General features: G+C 43.8%; 1 long non-coding RNA gene across 2 annotated transcripts in view; it reads left to right on the top strand.

The window, feature by feature from the left end:
* The window catches only part of LOC141132954 (uncharacterized), a 149,304-nt gene extending 133,899 nt beyond the window's left edge, over nt 1-15,405 (top strand). For both annotated transcript variants that reach the window (XR_012242991.1, XR_012242990.1), the window contains exon 7: nt 14,188-15,405. This is a non-coding gene — a long non-coding RNA (uncharacterized lncRNA). The remainder of the gene's footprint in view (nt 1-14,187) is intronic.
* The last annotated feature ends 1,991 nt before the right edge of the window (nt 15,406-17,396 follow it).

Raw genomic sequence — 17,396 nt, 5'->3', positions numbered from 1 at the left:
GGGGCAATGATTTTAGAAAAGTCTTTAATGAATTTCCTATAAAAATTGGAAAATCCTACAAAGTGTTGGACCCCTTTCCTGTCTGTAGGTGCAGGCCAATCCAGGATGGCGGACACCTTCTGTGGGTCCATCTTAATACCTTCAACAGAAATAATGAGTCCCAGAAATTGGATACATTGGAGTTCGAACTCACATTTGTCAAGTTTAGCGTATAAACCGTGTTGCCTGAGCCGAGCAAGGACGTGCCTGCGATGATCAGCCAAGGAAGAGGAAAAGATAAGAATGTCATTCAGGTAAACGATGACGTAGAGGTCCAAAAATTCCCTAAAAATGTCGTTCACAAAGTGTTGGAAAGTGGCTGGGGCATTACAAAGACCGAAGGGCATAACGAGATACTCGAAATGCCCAAAACGAGTGCGAAAAGCGGTCTTCCACTCGTCTCCCTCTCGGATGCGGATTAGGTTATAGGCTCCGCGAAGATCCAATTTCGTGAAAATTCTGGCAGTTCCCAACCTTTGGAATAACTCAGGCACCAGGGGTAGCGGGTAGCGATTTTTAATCGTTATCTTGTTTAATTCTCGATAATCGATGCATGGTCGAAGAGAATGATCCTTCTTCTCTACAAAGAATAAGCCAGCACCGGCCGGGGAAGTGGACGGGCGGATAAACTTCTTCTTCAAATTTTCGTCTAAGTACTGCTTCAGGGTGCCCAGCTCCTGCTCAGTCAACGGAAAGATCCGGCCGAAGGGTACCTCGGTTCCAGGTAGCAACTCTATAGGACAGTCGTAGGGCCTGTGTGGAGGTAGTATCTCTGCGCCTTTCTTGCTGAAAACATCCGAGAAATCTCGGTAGGGCTCTGGAATAACTTGGAGCAGGTTTGCATCAGGATGTAAACAGAGAAGTTGGGAAACCTCAAGGTCGGCTCTTTGCAGACAATGTTGTTGACAGTACTCTGAGAGAAACTCAATACTTCCAGCAGCCCAGTTGATTTGGGGGTTGTGAACCTGCAGCCATGGCATTCCAAGAATGACTGGGAAGAGAGGTGAGGAGATAGCATCCAAACAGAGATATTCCCGGTGCTGAGGGCCCATAATAGCTTCTAAGGGGACGGTTTCCTGAGTGACCGGGCCGGAACGGAGGGCAGAACCGTCTGCAAGATGAACAGCCAGGCTTTGAGTCTTGGGTTGGAGAGGTATGTCATGTTGAGTAGCAAAGGTCAGGTCGATAAAACAACTGCAGGCTCCGGAATCAATGATGACTGGAACTTGGATAGCCTTTCCGGGAAGCTGTAAAGTGACAGAGATAGTTAGATGTGTACCAGGTGTTGGCAAAATAGTGGCACAGGTACGAACAGCGGAACGACACTTACGCGTTTTGTTAGGGCAAAGGCTGGCGTAGTGCCCAGGTTCTATACAGTAGAGACAAAGGTTATGAGCCCGTCTGCGTAACTTCTCTTCAGGAGTCAAAGAGGAACGAAGCAGACCAAGCTGTATGGGTTCTGGTGCATCACTAGCCGGAACTGGTGGTGGAGCGGGAGGCCTACTGGGAGGATTGGGAACTTGTGGGAGCATCCAGGTGGGACGATAGGTACTGGTGGATCTTTCGGTACGTCGTTCTCTCAACCTACAATCAATTTGAATGGACAGGTTGATTAATTCTTCCAGAGTCTGAGGCACCCCAACCCGTGCTAGCTCATCCTTGAGAGGATCTGACAAGCCCATCCTGAACTGATGGCGCAGAGCTGCGTCGTTCCACGCCGTATCTGAGCTCCAGCGCCTGAATTCGACAGCGTAATCCTCTGCAGCTCGACGACCTTGACGGAGGGAGTGTAGGGTGGCTTCTGCAGTGGCAGTTAGCTGGGGGTCTTCGTAAAGTTGAGACATTGCCCCAAAGAAGGCATCCAGACTTTCCAAGACGTCAGATTTCTGCTCCAAAAGTCGGTGGGCCCAAGTTTGAGGTTCACCAGATAACAAGGAGATAACGAAGCCCACCTTAGTAACCTCTAGAGAGAAGGTGCGTGGCTGAAGGGCGAAAAAGAGATTACATGCATTCCGGAAAGCACGATACCTACTTCGGTCTCCAAAAAATCTTTCTGGTACTGGTACTTTGGGCTCTGGAGGTAGCATGACTACGGAGGGTGCTGAGGTTGCAGCTGCGGTTCCTTGTGGACCGGAGGGTACAGATAGGGCCTGTACACGCTCTTCCAGACTTGAATATCCCTCTTGTAAGCTTTTCACCGCTTGGGTCAATCCCGCCAGATGTCTGCAGAGCTCATCCATAGGGGAAGCCCCCTGCCCGGACTCGGTCATGGCTGCCTGATACTGTCAGGCTCCTACTTACCAGACCGGTGAGTCCGCTTGGGCAGAAGGTAGGCTCCCTTACGCGTCCGACTCGCGGCCCCTGGTAAAGCAAACAGGAGGCTCAGGAGTACGGAGTGGTATGAGAGCCTGTATGCAACAGTCCAGATACTGCAGGATGAACAGGTGAGATAGCAGGAACTGGCTGGAACACAGGCAACAAGACTGAGCAGGATTGTCAGGAGACAGGCTGGGTTCGGCAACAGACAGGCAGCAGAGGTACAGTGGAGCAGGCAAACGGATGGTCAGGAGGCAGGCCGGGTTCGGTAGCAGACAGGCAGCAGAGGTACAGTAGAGCAGGCAAACGGATGGTCAAACAGGCAGAGGTCAGGTACAGGCAGAGTTCAAGGGGAGGTCCAGGAGACAAGGCCGGGTCGTCAGGTAATCAGGAACAGTTCAGATACAAGGGTCAGGCACTAGGACGGCAAGCTGTTGATCAGGCAGCACTGATCACAGAGGGACGCTGGCTTAAATGGGCCGTTTGGCGCCAAACGACGTGCACGCGCGCGCACCAGCACACACAGGCGCGCGCACCCGCCAACGCCCGCGCGCGCGCCCCCGCACACCGGCGTGCACAACAGGCCGACCCCGGACACACACGCCAGCACCACGAGGAACGCGCACAGCGGAGTCCACAGGAGCGCGCACCAACGCGCGCTGACGCGCCCCGACGCACACCGCCGCGAGCACCCTGCCCGCCGAGGTACGCTCTCTGACAACCTCCTTATGGCAGGTCTGAGCTTATCCTCACAGTGGCCTTCTCATCCCTTGTGATGGCAGACTGCTTGATTGGTGATCCACATCCATCCTGTGTGCAGCTTTTATGTAAGTGTATCTGAATAAAGTGTTACTTGCTTTTACTATCACACTGACCCAGGTGCCCTCTTTCTGCTTTTATTTGTTTATCTGAGGGAACTCCCATTTCCTGATGAGGATCTGCCGGTGACTGTGTGTGCAATCCCCATCCACCTGTGGATCCATCCATCCTGTGGACTTCTCCTTGAAGTCCACTATGGACTGTATGGACTAATTCTTATTAATTCATTTTGGGTATATTTTGTTGTTTCCCCCCTCCCTCACTGTTATTGATCCCTTATGATCCACCTTATAGCTGCCAGTGAGCGCTGACTCACACACTACCTGACAGTTCTGTGTGATAAATTGCTTATTTCTTCACACTAGTAAGCACCATCATGTTTCAGATCAGACTGTATAATTTGCTAAAATATATCATTATGACTCGAGTTGATACACGGAGTTGATACAGACCAGCTGAGAGATAATATCAGGATTGCAAAGGGGTCTTTGTTCTGTAAAACAGTGGGCTCAAGGTGGGAGTGGGCAGATGGTGTAATTATCATCATGATATTGTTAACTAGTAGATGTAAATGAGAAAGCAGGGGGCAGGACGGTCTCACGATCTTCGGCCATTTTTATTTTATTTCATTCCTTCTGCACATGTGCGGGAGTTCATTCTTCTCAGCTTTGCCAAAATTTGTACACTGAGCTACGCGTGTGCAGCTCAGTGTATAAAGCATACAAGGTAATGGAACTTTAATGTAGGAGAGAGACATAGGGGTTGATTTACTAAAACTGGAAAGTGCAAAATCTGGTGCAGCTGTGCATGGTAGCCCATCGGCTTCTAACTTCAGCTTGTTCAATTAAGCTTTGACAAAAAAAAACCTGGAAGCTGAATGGTTTCTATGCAGGACTTTAGTAAATCAACCCAATGGAGTCTAAAACCTTGCAAAAGTGTTGACACTTTCCTTCAGCAGTAGGAAGCACAGAATGTGGTAGGGAATGTGGTCACCCCACACACCCAAAAGTGTGTCAGATGTAAAGATCATTTATAGTGGCCTCATACAGCAATAAAGTGAGGATTCTACAAATAGGCACCTGGACAGGTAAGTATGAAGTATCTTCTTTTACAGGAACATTTTTACTTTTTTCCCCCAAAGACAGGGTTGCTTTATTGGTTCTTTAAACGGACCTCCTAAAGTGATCCACTTCCCGTTTATGATTCCTTCTGCTGGATGCCAGTATCATGTCAAATTTTGACATTTAACCCTTTTCAAAAACAGGAGGCTTGCTCCCAGTTCACATCATAGGAAATTTCCACTCCTATGCAGCCATACACAGAGGCTGATATCTAGAAGGCATAATGTGATGGGGAGTCTATGAGCAAAATTCTTCCAAGAGACAGTGACATCATCCTAACATAATGAATTCCTTGGTATTGCATAGATCAGATGATGTCAGAGTATGTTCATTGGCAAAAAGTTGGGTTGAAAGAGAGAATAATGAGACACAATGCACCGCTTTACGAAAAAGAATGTAGTACACTGTAGGCACCAGGAATAGAGTTATCATCTTATTTTAACATGATTTGGAAATACAGTTCTGCTTTAACTGAAATATACAAGGAAAAGAGAGCACACAGCTGCCCTAGTGTAATTCTAATTTAATGATACAAATGCAAATTCAAACAATAGAGGATTGCACTCACAAACATGGGACTTAGATCGCATGTACAGCAGGATGTATGTCTCCCTTCCTGGCCTGTATAACTGGCTTGGCTCCCAAGAAGGAGTGTGTTTGGACAGTTCTGCTTTAACCTCCCTGGCGGTATGATTATTTCGGATTTTAGGTGCTGAAAGCGGTACAATTATTTTGCATGGAAATTTGGCGTTTTATATTGTAGGTCTGTAATTCTTAACAATAACACACTTAAATCTGTCCAAACAAGAGTCTAGTAGATATCCCGGGTATGATAAAGTTTGAAACACAAAAACATAAATTATAATATAATAAATAAAAATAAATAATTAAAAAAAAAAAAAAATAATGATAAAATAAATTTCCCCACGATTCACTATCGCTCAATTCTGCAAGTGTTCTAATTTACTATCGCTGTTTTCTAGCTGGTCTAAAGCCACTTTTGATGTAAAGGGACACTTTTTGGTTGCTATGGACAATCTCCAGTTTCCAGGCAGAAAGAACAGTATATATAACATAAAACTGCATGCAGGGCATGGGCCAAAGCACTAGGGACAAAAGGGATGTGAAATAATTTCATACAGTACTGTAATCTGTAAGATTACAGTACTGTATGTGTTATGATTTTACACTTTTTTGAATTTGCCGCCAGGCTCCGCCCCCGTGCGTCGCGCCGCTCACAGGGAACGGAGCCTGGCACGGAGAGGCTTCGGAGGAGGACGGAGCCCAAGGACACAGCGGGGGACATCGCAGGATCCCGGGGACAAGGTAAGTAAAGCCACACCAGGATCCTGCGATGTAATCCCGAGTGTGGCTCGGGGTTACCACTAATGGTCCTGAATTTTAACCCCCGAGCCACACTCGGGAAAACCGCCAGGGAGGCTACCCTCTGCAGCTTTGTAGCACAGCAGGGGTTTGTGGATCACAAAACTTTGTGCATTAAAGAATAATAAAGAAATCTTTTTTTCAATTACATAATGTAACTTTTTTGTGTCATAAAACACTGTACTATGGAGCTTTTGATGCATCTGCAATGATGAGCAAGTGAACAGAATAACTACCCCCCCCCCCCACACACACACACACACACACACACACACACACACACACACACACACCTATAGAAGAGCCAACTCTGTTACACACAGAATTCCTGGAGTTGCTGCTGTTTGGTGCGTACACCAGTACCAGGAGGAACTATTTATATATGAGGGGTTGCCCTCCCACAGGCCAAGTGGGGGGACCTGGTGGGAGCTGCTTCATATGTTTTAGTTTGTGTTGTATGGTTAATAGGTGAGTTTTATTGTTTGCAATGTTTACGTGTTGTGTTTTTTTTCTCTCTCTTTGCCCTTTGCTGTGTATGGATGGTACCAATAATATCTGGTAAGACTTATGTTTATTTTATACTTATGTTATGTTTTATTTTCAGATGTAATATATTTTTTTCGTTGTCGTTTGTTATGTAAACTGCTTCAAGTCAATGTCCTGAAGAAGCGTGATGAAACCTCAAAATGTGTAGACGACAGAAGCGTTTATGTCTAGAACATTATATGTGACACATGATGTGATGTGATGTAATATTTTCCTACTGAATTTTAATTATTTTGTAAAAAAAATGATATTTTTATGTAATATTGCATTTGTTATTAAGCTTTTTATAACACTGGTAAGGTATATTTAAAATCCTATTCTTTTCGGCTGTTTGTACAAGTCCATGTATTTACATATGAAATAAAATTTCTGCCTGGAGCTCCAAAGGGACCTCATCTTCACCTTATTTATAAAACTTAGTTAACATTCAATTTGCAAATTGACCAGTCTTGATATATTTAATAAATCAACCCACTTTAATCAGCCACATGCAAAATGGTTGCAGCTTATTGTTACTGGGATAAGATCTTGCTAAACGGTCTTTTATTGATAGAGGTGACCCTTTTTTTAGTACTCTACATAACTGAAAAAATAAGGGCAATGCTCTCTGCTCTTCTCCAACTCCACAGGTGTTCCTAGCCTAAAATAAACCACTTGCTTCTGAACAAGGAATAAAAAAATAAATAGTTAACACTAAAAAGCACCTAGAATAATCACAGTTTTGAGTGGTATCAAAGTCCCTTTTAACCGGTATAGTTATGCTTTAGCAAGAGGTGATCTTTCAGCAAAAAAGCACTCCCGTGGTGCAGAGAAAGTCAGCTAATTTCAGCTGAAAATGCAGAAAAAAGCATTGCGCCATCACTTTTTCATGGTACTGAAAGTAAGTTAGTGTCACTTGAGAGAAGGCAGAGGAAGACTTATTGCTACCAACCTGCTGAGATTTACAGGAGCTGGCAGGGATTTAAGTAAATGAGTGAGCTTCAAAAGTAATTCACTGGTTTCCTGGATTTTTTTGAAACACAGGAGAATAGTTTATCTTTCTTAAAACTCTTTTAAAGGAATGTTTCTCATTCCAAAATAAACTAGATACTGAGTGAAACTCATTGTTTTCTACAACTGCATTTACAAAGTAGGGTTACTGTTTTTATTTTCTCCATCTGATGGTAACAATCAAGCTACAAAGTGCCATTAAAAGGAGAACATTCCCATAATTATAAAGCCAGGAAATGTACATTTAAAACAGCTATAGAACAGCTATAGAACATACAAAGGGATGTCTTTCCCTATGTAGCCAAGTCCTGTACCCCTTGAGGCCTAATGGTGACCTTCACAGTTAGGAACAGCTGACATCCTTCTGTGTAGTTGCAAGGCATAGTGGGTGCAATGCAAGGTAGACTGATGGGCGCCAAACACTTCTTGAATGCAAAGAGATTTATTGTCTCTTAAAAAGAACTGTGGGAGAGAGGGAGGGTTAGGGCCAGGACACCCTTTAGTAGATGCAAAGTTAATTGTCAGACTCCAAGACTTCTATAGGCAGACAGCCATGCAAGTAAAGGCATCCAACTAGACACCATGTCTGCATGAGTGGGACCGCTATCTCCTATGGAAACAATCTTGTAATAGTTGCTAACAACGGTTGCAATGAACTCCTACACTTCTACTACAATCTCCTATTGTAGAACTTCACTCAGCTAAGCTCCCAGTCTTTCGCTAGACCATCAGATCCACTAGCCACTGGATCTCCTGAGCTTTTCCAATCTTCTCACTCAGTATCTTACTCAAGCGTCACCCCCGCATCCCTGCTGGGTCCCTGGCTTAGCACACAATAATGCTCCGCAAGCGTCATCTCCACTTGCTGGGTCCCTGGCTTGGCGCCTGCTGAAGTTTCCAAATTCTTCACCGTCCCCGGCTGGTGAGAATACTGCTCAGGTACTTGATTCAGCTACCAGTGGCGACAGCTTTCCCTCTACATCCGACCACAGCTGGTTCTCCAGCCGGCATAACCGTTGCTTCTGGTTGGACTACAAGCCACAGTCCCAACCCTACGCTGCTCTCTTGCTTCTGAATAGGCCCTCAGACAGCCTAGCAGCCAGATGTCCCTGGGATAGGCCCAAGGCTTATGGCCTAGCAGCCCAGGGCATTACAACACACGTCCACACAGATAGCCATCCAGGTGGCACAGAACCCCGATCACCTGACTCAACCCGAATAAATAGGTTTTTCCAGCAGGCCAAGAGATCAAGAAAATCCTTGCCCATTGGCTGAGACACCCCATTAATTCCTAGTCTGTCCTTGCAATGCCCTTGTCTTGGCTTAACCTCCCTGGCGGTAATCCCAAGTGTGGCTCGGGGTTAAATTTCAGAACCATTAGCGGTAACCCCAAGCCACACTTAGGATTGCATCTCAGGATCCTGGTCCAGGTTACTTACCTTGTCCCCAGGATCCTGCAATGTCCCCCCGCTGTGTCTGCAGGCTGTGTCCTCCGCCTGATGCTCTGTGTGCTGGGCTCCGTTCCTTGTGAGCTTTGTGATGCATGGGGGTGGAGCCCGGTGGCAAATTCAAAAAGAACAAAATTCATAACACATAGAGTACAGGCATACCCCACTTTTAAGTACACAATGGAGTTTATTTACTAAAGCTGGAAAGTGCAAAATCAGGCTCACTTCTTCATAGAAACCAATGAGCTTCTAACCTCGGCGTGTTCAGTTAAGCTTTGGTAATAAAACCTGGAAGCTCATTGGTTTCTATGCAGAAGTGAGCCTGATTTTGCACTTTCCAGCTTTAGTAAGTAAACCCCATTGTGTACTTAAAAATAGGGTATGCCTGTACACTGTAATCTTATGGATTACATTACTGTGTTAAATCATTTCACATCCCTTTTGTCCCTAGTAGTTTGTCCAATGCCCTGCATGCACTTTTATAATATATATACTATTCTTTCTGCCTGGAAACTAGAGATTGTCCATGGCAACCAAAAAGTGTCCCTTTACATCAAAAGCGGTTTTAGACCAGCTAGAAAACAGCGATTGTAAATTAGAACACTTGCAGAATTGAGCGATAGTGAATTGTGGGGGAATTCATTTTATTATTATCATATTATTGTTTTTGTATAATTATTTATTATATATTATATTATAATTTATGATTTCGTGTTTCAAAATTTATCATACCCGGGGTGTCTACTAGACTCTTGTTTGACAGATTTTAGTGTGTTATTACAAAGAATTACAGGCCTACAATATAAAACGCCAAATTTCTATGCAAAACAATGTACCACCTTGAGATGCAAAAATCTGACATAATCATACCGCCAGGGTGGTTAATGTCTCCAGGTACCCAGCCACCTAGCGACAGAAGAGAGAAGTGCAGTAATTTCAGAGTTAGGGTGAAATCAATTAACCTCCTGACAATTAGCCAAGGCAACTATCACTTGGCAGATAAATTTAATAGCAACCCCGCCTAAACACCAGGGTGCTACATCCTCCCCCTGCCTAGGAAAACTACGTCTCGGAGTTTGCAGAAAATAATTTGACCTCTCAAGCCTGAGAGTGAATCCTGGCAAAAACTGGGATGGATGGGGAAACAAGGGAAGGAATAGTGATAACAACAATACACGTGGCGTGCCACATGAAATAACCATGCATAACATTTACAGGAACAAGTGGCCGTTCACAAAATGGCAAATAAATTACAGACATTATATACAGTTTTACGTGTGGCGTACCACCCGAACAGTTAAAGGAAAAATATACAAACATTAACCCTATATCCTAACTATCTATCTAATATATATATATATATATATATATATATATATATATATATATATATATATATATATATATATATATATATATATATATATATATACAGTCAGGTCCATAAATATTGGGACATCGAAACAATTCTAATCTTTTTGGCTCTATACACCACCACAATGGATTTGAAATGAAACAAACAAGATGTGCTTTAACTGCAGACTTTCAGCTTTAATTTGAGGGTATTTACATCCAAATCAGTTGAACGGTGTAGGAATTACAATAGTTTGTATATGTACGTCCCACTTTTAAGGGGACCAAAAGTAATTGGACAATTGGCTGCTCAGCTGTTCCAGGTGTAAGTTATTCCCCCGTTATCCCATTTACAAGGAGCAGATACAAGGTCCAGAGTTAATTTCAAGTGTGCTATTTGCATTTGGAACCTGTTGCTGTAAACTCTCAATATGAGATCCAAAGAGCTGTCACTATCAGTGAAGCAAGCCATCATTAGGCTGAAAAAACAAAACAAACCCATCAGAGAGATAGCAAAAACATTAGGTGTGGCCAAATCAACTGTTTGGAACATCCTTAAAAAGAAAGAACGCACCAGTGGCCTCAGCAACACCAAAAGACCCGGAAGACCACGGAAAACAACTGTGGTGGATGACTGAAGAATTCTTTCCCTGGTGAAGAAAACACCCTTCACAACAGTTGGCCAGATCAAGAACACTATCCAGGAGGTAGGTGTATGTGTGTCAAAGTCAACAATCAAGAGAAGACTTCACCAGAGTGAATACAGAGGGTTCACCACAAGATGTAATCCATTGGTGAGCCTCAAAAACAAGAAGGCCAGATTAGAGTTTGCCAAACAACATCTAAAAAAGCCTTCACAGTTCTGTAACAACATCCTGTGGACAGATGAGACCAAGATCAACTTGTACCAGAGTGATGGGAAGAGAAGAGTATGGAGAAGGAAAGGAACTGCTCATGATCCAAAGCATACCACCTCATCAGTGAAGCATGGTGGTGGTAGTGTCATGGTGTGGGCATGTATGGCTGCCAATGGAACTGGTTCTCTTGTATTTATTGATGATGTGACTGCTGACAAAAGCAGCAGGATGAATTCTGAAGTGTTTCGGGCAATATTATCTGCTCATATTCAGCAAAATGCTTCAGAACTCATTGGACGGCGCGTCACAGTGCAGATGGACAATGACCCGAAGCATACTGCGAAAGCAACCAAATAATTTTTTTAAGGGAAAGAAGTGGAATGTTATGCAATGGCCAAGTCAATCACCTGACCTGAATCCAATTGAGCATGCATTTCACTTGCTGAAGACAAAACTCAAGGGAAAATGCCCCAAGAACAAGCAGGAACTGAAGACAGTTGCAGTAGAGGTCTGGCAGAGCATCACCAGAGATGAAACCCAGCGTCTGGTGATGTCTATGCGTTCCAGACTTCAGGCTGTAATTGACTGCAAAGGATTTGCAACCAAGTATTAAAAAGTGGAAGTTTGATGGACGATTATTAATCTGTCCCATTACTTTTGGTCCCTTCAAAAGTGGGAGGCACATATACAAACTAAATAAATAAATAAATATGATGCGCTAGAGTGTGCTAACCGTGCCCTAATCCTGGCACACAGAGATACAGTGCATATACAACAGAGTATAAAAAAAATTAACTCCAATATGTGCTATATCCCCCAAGATAAACAAACTTAATGTGCACAAATAAACAGTGCAGTGAACATGTGAAATGGTAATATCAACAAAATGCTCCAAACTGAATCAGTGCAAACCAGGTGCTAAAAGTGCAATAAACAAATAAATAATAAATAACGTTAATTCATAAATGATTCATATATGCAAACAAAAACTGAAAAATGACATGTGCCAGCGAAAAAGTGCAGAGTGTCACACAATACATATACTTAATCGTCCATCATAAAATAGACATATATTAAACACAAAAGTCCTTAATGAAAGTGATGACAACTGTGCTTCAGTGATGATGTTTTCAAACGTTCTGCGATTCCATGTGCCACATATCATGCGATGGGGAAATGAAAGGTGACCCCCCCAAGGTAAAGCGCTCACCTTAGGGAATGTGACTAAGTTGCTAGACAGAGTCAGGAAACGCTTATGAGCCACCCAGGGCTCAGTGTGGATCACAGGAAAACAGGCTCCAGCATAGGCTCAAATCATAGATGAAAAGAGAAAGGAACCATATGGTGTGATAATGTTTAAAAAGTATTTATTAACAAGGTCAGATAAAAAACTCTCCCCCAGAAGGGGGTACTCACATTTTGAGGGTGCGTCAGTGCATCACTCAGAAGAGGCATAAAATCTGGATAAAACAATGAGGTAATAGATGTAGCAGTGAGGTTATGGAGACCGTCCCAGCACAGACAGCTGCTGCTGCCTAACACCCCGTCCTGGCCCCTCCCCTACGCCTCTTCGACACAGGGCATACGTGTCATCATCAGGGGGAATGTGATTTGTAGTTTTTCAGAGGAGGACTGCCGAGGTGATAGCCTATCTTTATTGAAATGGTTACATGTATGTGGTCACAAAGTGTCTAAGAAAAAGTTACAATGGTGTTAAAAAAACAGTTGAATATTTGTGCTCACAAAAGGAGAAAGAAGAGTCAGTCACAAAAGAGCTGCGGCTCTTATGGGTCTGCCCCGCCCACTTAACAGGAAGGACATGCTCACCTTCCTAGGTATGATTGTTTACTGCCGCCAATGGATACCTGACTGCTCTTTCAATGACAATATATTGAGACAAGCAACCCTCTCTGAAATGTCTGATACTGTAAAATGGTCTGATGAAATGTTAAATGCTTTTGCCATGTTGAAATGTGCAATGGTTACCAGCCCGAGCCTCGGCCTCCTTGAATATGGCAAAATGTTTCATTTGTTTGCCAGGGAAAATTGCAGAACCATGGCGGGAGTACTGGCCCAGGAACATGGTGGGAGACTGCGCCCTGTAGTTTTTTCTCAAAGATGGTCCTGGTGCAGGTTCAGGGCATGCCCGCGTGACTCAGAGCTCTAGCGTACTGTGCGATGGTGGTTGGTGGCAACTTCTTTCACTCTGGGACACGGCACCACACTTCACACCACCAACAATGTGTCAATCTTGTTGAAAAATGTACATGCACAGCACATGTCTGCTCAGAGGTTGAGCGGATATAAGGTGATTTTGCTGTCCAATGGAAAATTGCACATCAAATATGCTTCTCCCACTGCAGGCCCAGCACCAATTTAAAACGCCCTTTTAGGATTAAAAGGAGAACAGGATGAGGTAGTGCCACAACATGACTGCATAAACCTCATTCACCAAGACACATCACCCAGGTCTGATTTATCTTCCACAGCACTACCAGACACACAGAATGTTTTTGTGGATGGTTCTTGCTCTAGGCTATAGTACACTGCAGAGCACACACAGGCCAACAGACAGAGATAGCCAGGAGAAATGAGCAGGTCTGGCTGACCTTGCTGCTAAACAAGCTGCTATCTCACAGACAGCAGACATCCAAATTGCTATGCTGATACCTGACCTATCCCCATTTGAACAGTCACTTGCAGATCTCCAGGATTATGCATAAAATTATGAGTTAAGGGACTGGAATGGAAAGGGTGTGTAGAGAGATCCAAGGTCTGAACTTCTTTGCAAAGAGGGGAAACCATGTATACCAACGGCAAGTGCATTCACAGTACCACAGAATAGGCCATGCAGGTATACAAGTCACGGCTGATCTCACACACATGCCAAACTAGGCAAAAGACAGGAATATCTTTTGATAATTGTGGATATGTTCTCAAATGGTCCAGCTTTTATACCCAGGGTCTGCCAGGACTTGGTAAAAACTCTCAAGATAGAATGGAAGTTTCACATTCCCTACCACCCTCCAAGTTCAGGAATAGTAGAAAGAATGAATAGAACAATAACAGACAAGATAAGAAAGGCCACAGGAGGAACCTTTTCCAACTGGAGAAAGGTCCTCCCAGCAGTCCTGGCAGAAATAAGTTTTTTGAAGTTTTGATGGGTAGACCTTTCCCCACCCCATAGGCCATAGCACCTTTAGAGGTAGAAAAGGGAGATTTAGACTTAATACAGGAAGAATATGTAAGAAAACTGGTTGAAATATTGCATACAGTCAAAGAAATGTTGCTCGCACCTCTCCTTTTTCTTCACAGGAAGCTACTCACCTCTTCAAGGAGGGAGACACAGTGGTGGTCCAACAGCTGAACAGAAATAAGAAGCAAGAGTATCCCTTTGGACCTCCTACCACAGTGGTTGTAGTGACCAGAACAGCTATCCTGGTGGAAAACTGCCAGTCCTGGATCCATGTCAGCCGAGTGAAAAAGGTTGCCCAAAGCTCCAAGAGCAGGAAGGAGATCCTAAACACAGGAGGCCCTCAAGCAGAAGTCCAAGCAGATGAAGGAGGAGTTCCTGGAAAAGCAGGTCCAGCCAGAGAAGATGACCTTGCTTATTTCACCACATACTTCTGGCAAAGCATTTTGCCTCCTGTTCCTGATCACCCCGATAGTGTTCCCGCCCACTTGGATCATCACTAACTGTATTTACCACCCTGAAGATTTGGGTGCCATTAAAAGTATTTGTGTGAACACACATACACAGGAGAACATTACAGTGATACAAGTTAGAAACAAGAGAGACATTGAGGATAATTTTGCTGATAAAATGCTTTTGCTAAAATTTAAATATGCTTATGCTCAGAAATCAGGATTTCAGAAATTTTGGATTTGTAGCAAATTGCACCCTAGCACTGTTAGGATACCATTAATGGCCATGTCTTTGAATATCACCCTCTTTCCCCTTGATCTCATAAATATCAGTAGAAGAACAAACAATACCATTACCTTTCACATTATTAGTAGAAGCCATAATCCTACTTGGTGTTTTAACTTAGGAAATTCCACTAGAAATGCTCACACTTGTAGTATGTATTATCAGAAACAGACTAATTGCACCATCGTGACAAGGATGTGAGATCATACAAATATGATCTAAGAGGGGATTGTAAGGATATTTTAGCTTGCTGTCCACCATTTTAAAAGACTGTATCCATTTTAAAATAATATGTATATGTGACGTTGTGAGAAGTTAAGTTTCAATTTCTTATAAATGACCTGACCTCTTTTAAATGATGTGCTAGCCCCTTTCCGGTTAGCCTTTTCCTGTTGATAGTTTCTATATGAGAAAATAGGGCGTTATATTGTTTTATACACGTACTCAGTAAATTTCCACTCTTGCTTGCTAGATGAAACATTCTGTATGTCTGTATCTTTACCATATATTAATGAAAGGGTTGGACTTTTGTTGTGATGTCATTTTGGTTATATAAGTGGAAACATGGAAATAAATCGAGCAGATCATTCTGAGAACTAAAATGTCTTGTATGCGTGTCATAACTTTCATCAGAATGGTCTCCAGATCTAAATGGGTTTGAAGGAACACTCTAGGCAGGATATCATACGAGGGTTCACTAGCTTTTAGAACATCCCTACACCCCATCAGTTGCAATCAGGCAACAAGCAGCCAGGCCATGGTGCAAGGGAACGTACTTCTAAATACAGGCCCCCCTTGCAAATGGTAATCTCAGTCTGTCCACACAACAGCCAGGCACTGAGAAAGAGTTAATTGGTTGAAGAACAAACATGTTGAATGTCATCTCAACAGGTTACTTTTCAGAGGGAGACGCACTGGCGATTCCGCAGCACTAGCCAGCGTGACTCAAGTCGGCACTCCCTGTATCTGTCGGCAGTATTCAGTCCAGCACAGTTTCAGCAATACAGCCAACAGGAATCTTCTCCACTAGCAACAATTTTCTGTGCGAAGGTGAAGTAGCTTTCTAGCATAGCGTCCTAACTCCACAAAGTACACATTTGTAATCCACAAAGGGTCAGTGAAACACAATTCGACATCTTCTACCAGTAATATCTGAGATCAGGTAACTTCAAGGCCTCTCCTTTGGCATTTACCGTAGTAATAAATTGTTGAATGTCCTTCTTGTTTGGCTTACGGATAATCACACAGTCTAAGTTGATTTTGCGACCATAGCCCTAGGTGTGTAGCACTGAAATATACTTTTCAGCTTTCTTAGGTGACAGCATTGGAAACGACAAAGAGAATCAGAGGAAACTTCGCACAGCTTTGTCTACCTATTGGGCTTCCTTATCCAGGATTTCTTTCTCTAAATGAGCCAGTATATAATGATATAGATATCCGTATTCCTCAGCCACTTCCTTAATGCGCTGTACCTTGGACAGCCTGGGCAGGGTCTTAGGGTCTCTATACCCAGACAGAACCCACATGTCTGGATCATGAAGAAACGGGTACCCCGCAACAGTATCGGGTTTGCAATTAAATTTGGTTGCCTCCACCTGCTTAGTGGGAATCACTTTAGGGATCTAATGCTCCCAATGGCCCTCCTCAAAAGATTTAGTAATACACACAGTTGGTGCGGCACAGTTCAATCTTTACATTTGTATTAGGCCCTGGAGGAACCTCATCCTCCTCCAAGTCACACAACTGCTCCTGCTCGAGGAGCAACCGAAGCTCCTCCTCAGCATCACGGTGGTGTCTTCACCATTCATCTCCTCCTCGCCATCACGGCAGTGTCCTTGCCATGTGCCTACTTGTTGGCATCACAGCAGTGTCCTCATGTGTGTCTCCTCCCTTGGCCAATAGGGTAGCTTCTCCTTTCTGTCAATTGGGAAACGGGTCTCAGGACCCGCTACCTGAGACCCGTTTCCCAATTGAATATCGAATATTAATTCGCTATTGTCACACAACTGGGTGGACTTCTGGCACAGTGCTCTGCGCCCCGAGCCCACCCTTTTTTAAAGCCTATTAAAACCTCTGGCTCTAATCAAGTGCTTTAAAAAAAATCCACATTGGAATCTATGCGTCCAGTGCCCTGCATGTAGATCAGGGGGCCGGACGCATGGATGGGGGTGGCACCCATGCATCCCCTAAGGACGGGCTGCCACTGAGACAACAAAGATGTCAACCTTCAGAGCAATGCCTTTGGAATCATGCCTCTTTTAACTGTCAAACATTGGGGCAAAGAGACCCATGCAAAGGTGGATATCTCTTGCCCATCCCTCATTCCTGACTACAATCAGCATATGAGAGGCATTGATCTTTGGGAAATGCTGATACACATGTGCAAGACCCCAGTCAAGCCAAGACGATGTTACTTTCCCCTGTGAAGATACATCCTTGACCTGTGCATCACAGATTTCTGGCTGGTTTACAGGAGGGACTGGACAAGAAATCAGTGGGGTTGATTTACTAAAACTGGAGAGTGTAAAATCTGGTGCAGCTGTGCATAAAAACCAATCATCCTCCGGGTTTTATTGTAAAAGCTTAATTGAAC

The sequence above is a fragment of the Aquarana catesbeiana genome, linkage group LG03, assembly GCF_042186555.1.
Source record: "Aquarana catesbeiana isolate 2022-GZ linkage group LG03, ASM4218655v1, whole genome shotgun sequence".
NCBI lineage: Eukaryota > Metazoa > Chordata > Amphibia > Anura > Ranidae > Aquarana > Aquarana catesbeiana.
This window is presented reverse-complemented; position numbering and strand designations above follow the sequence as displayed.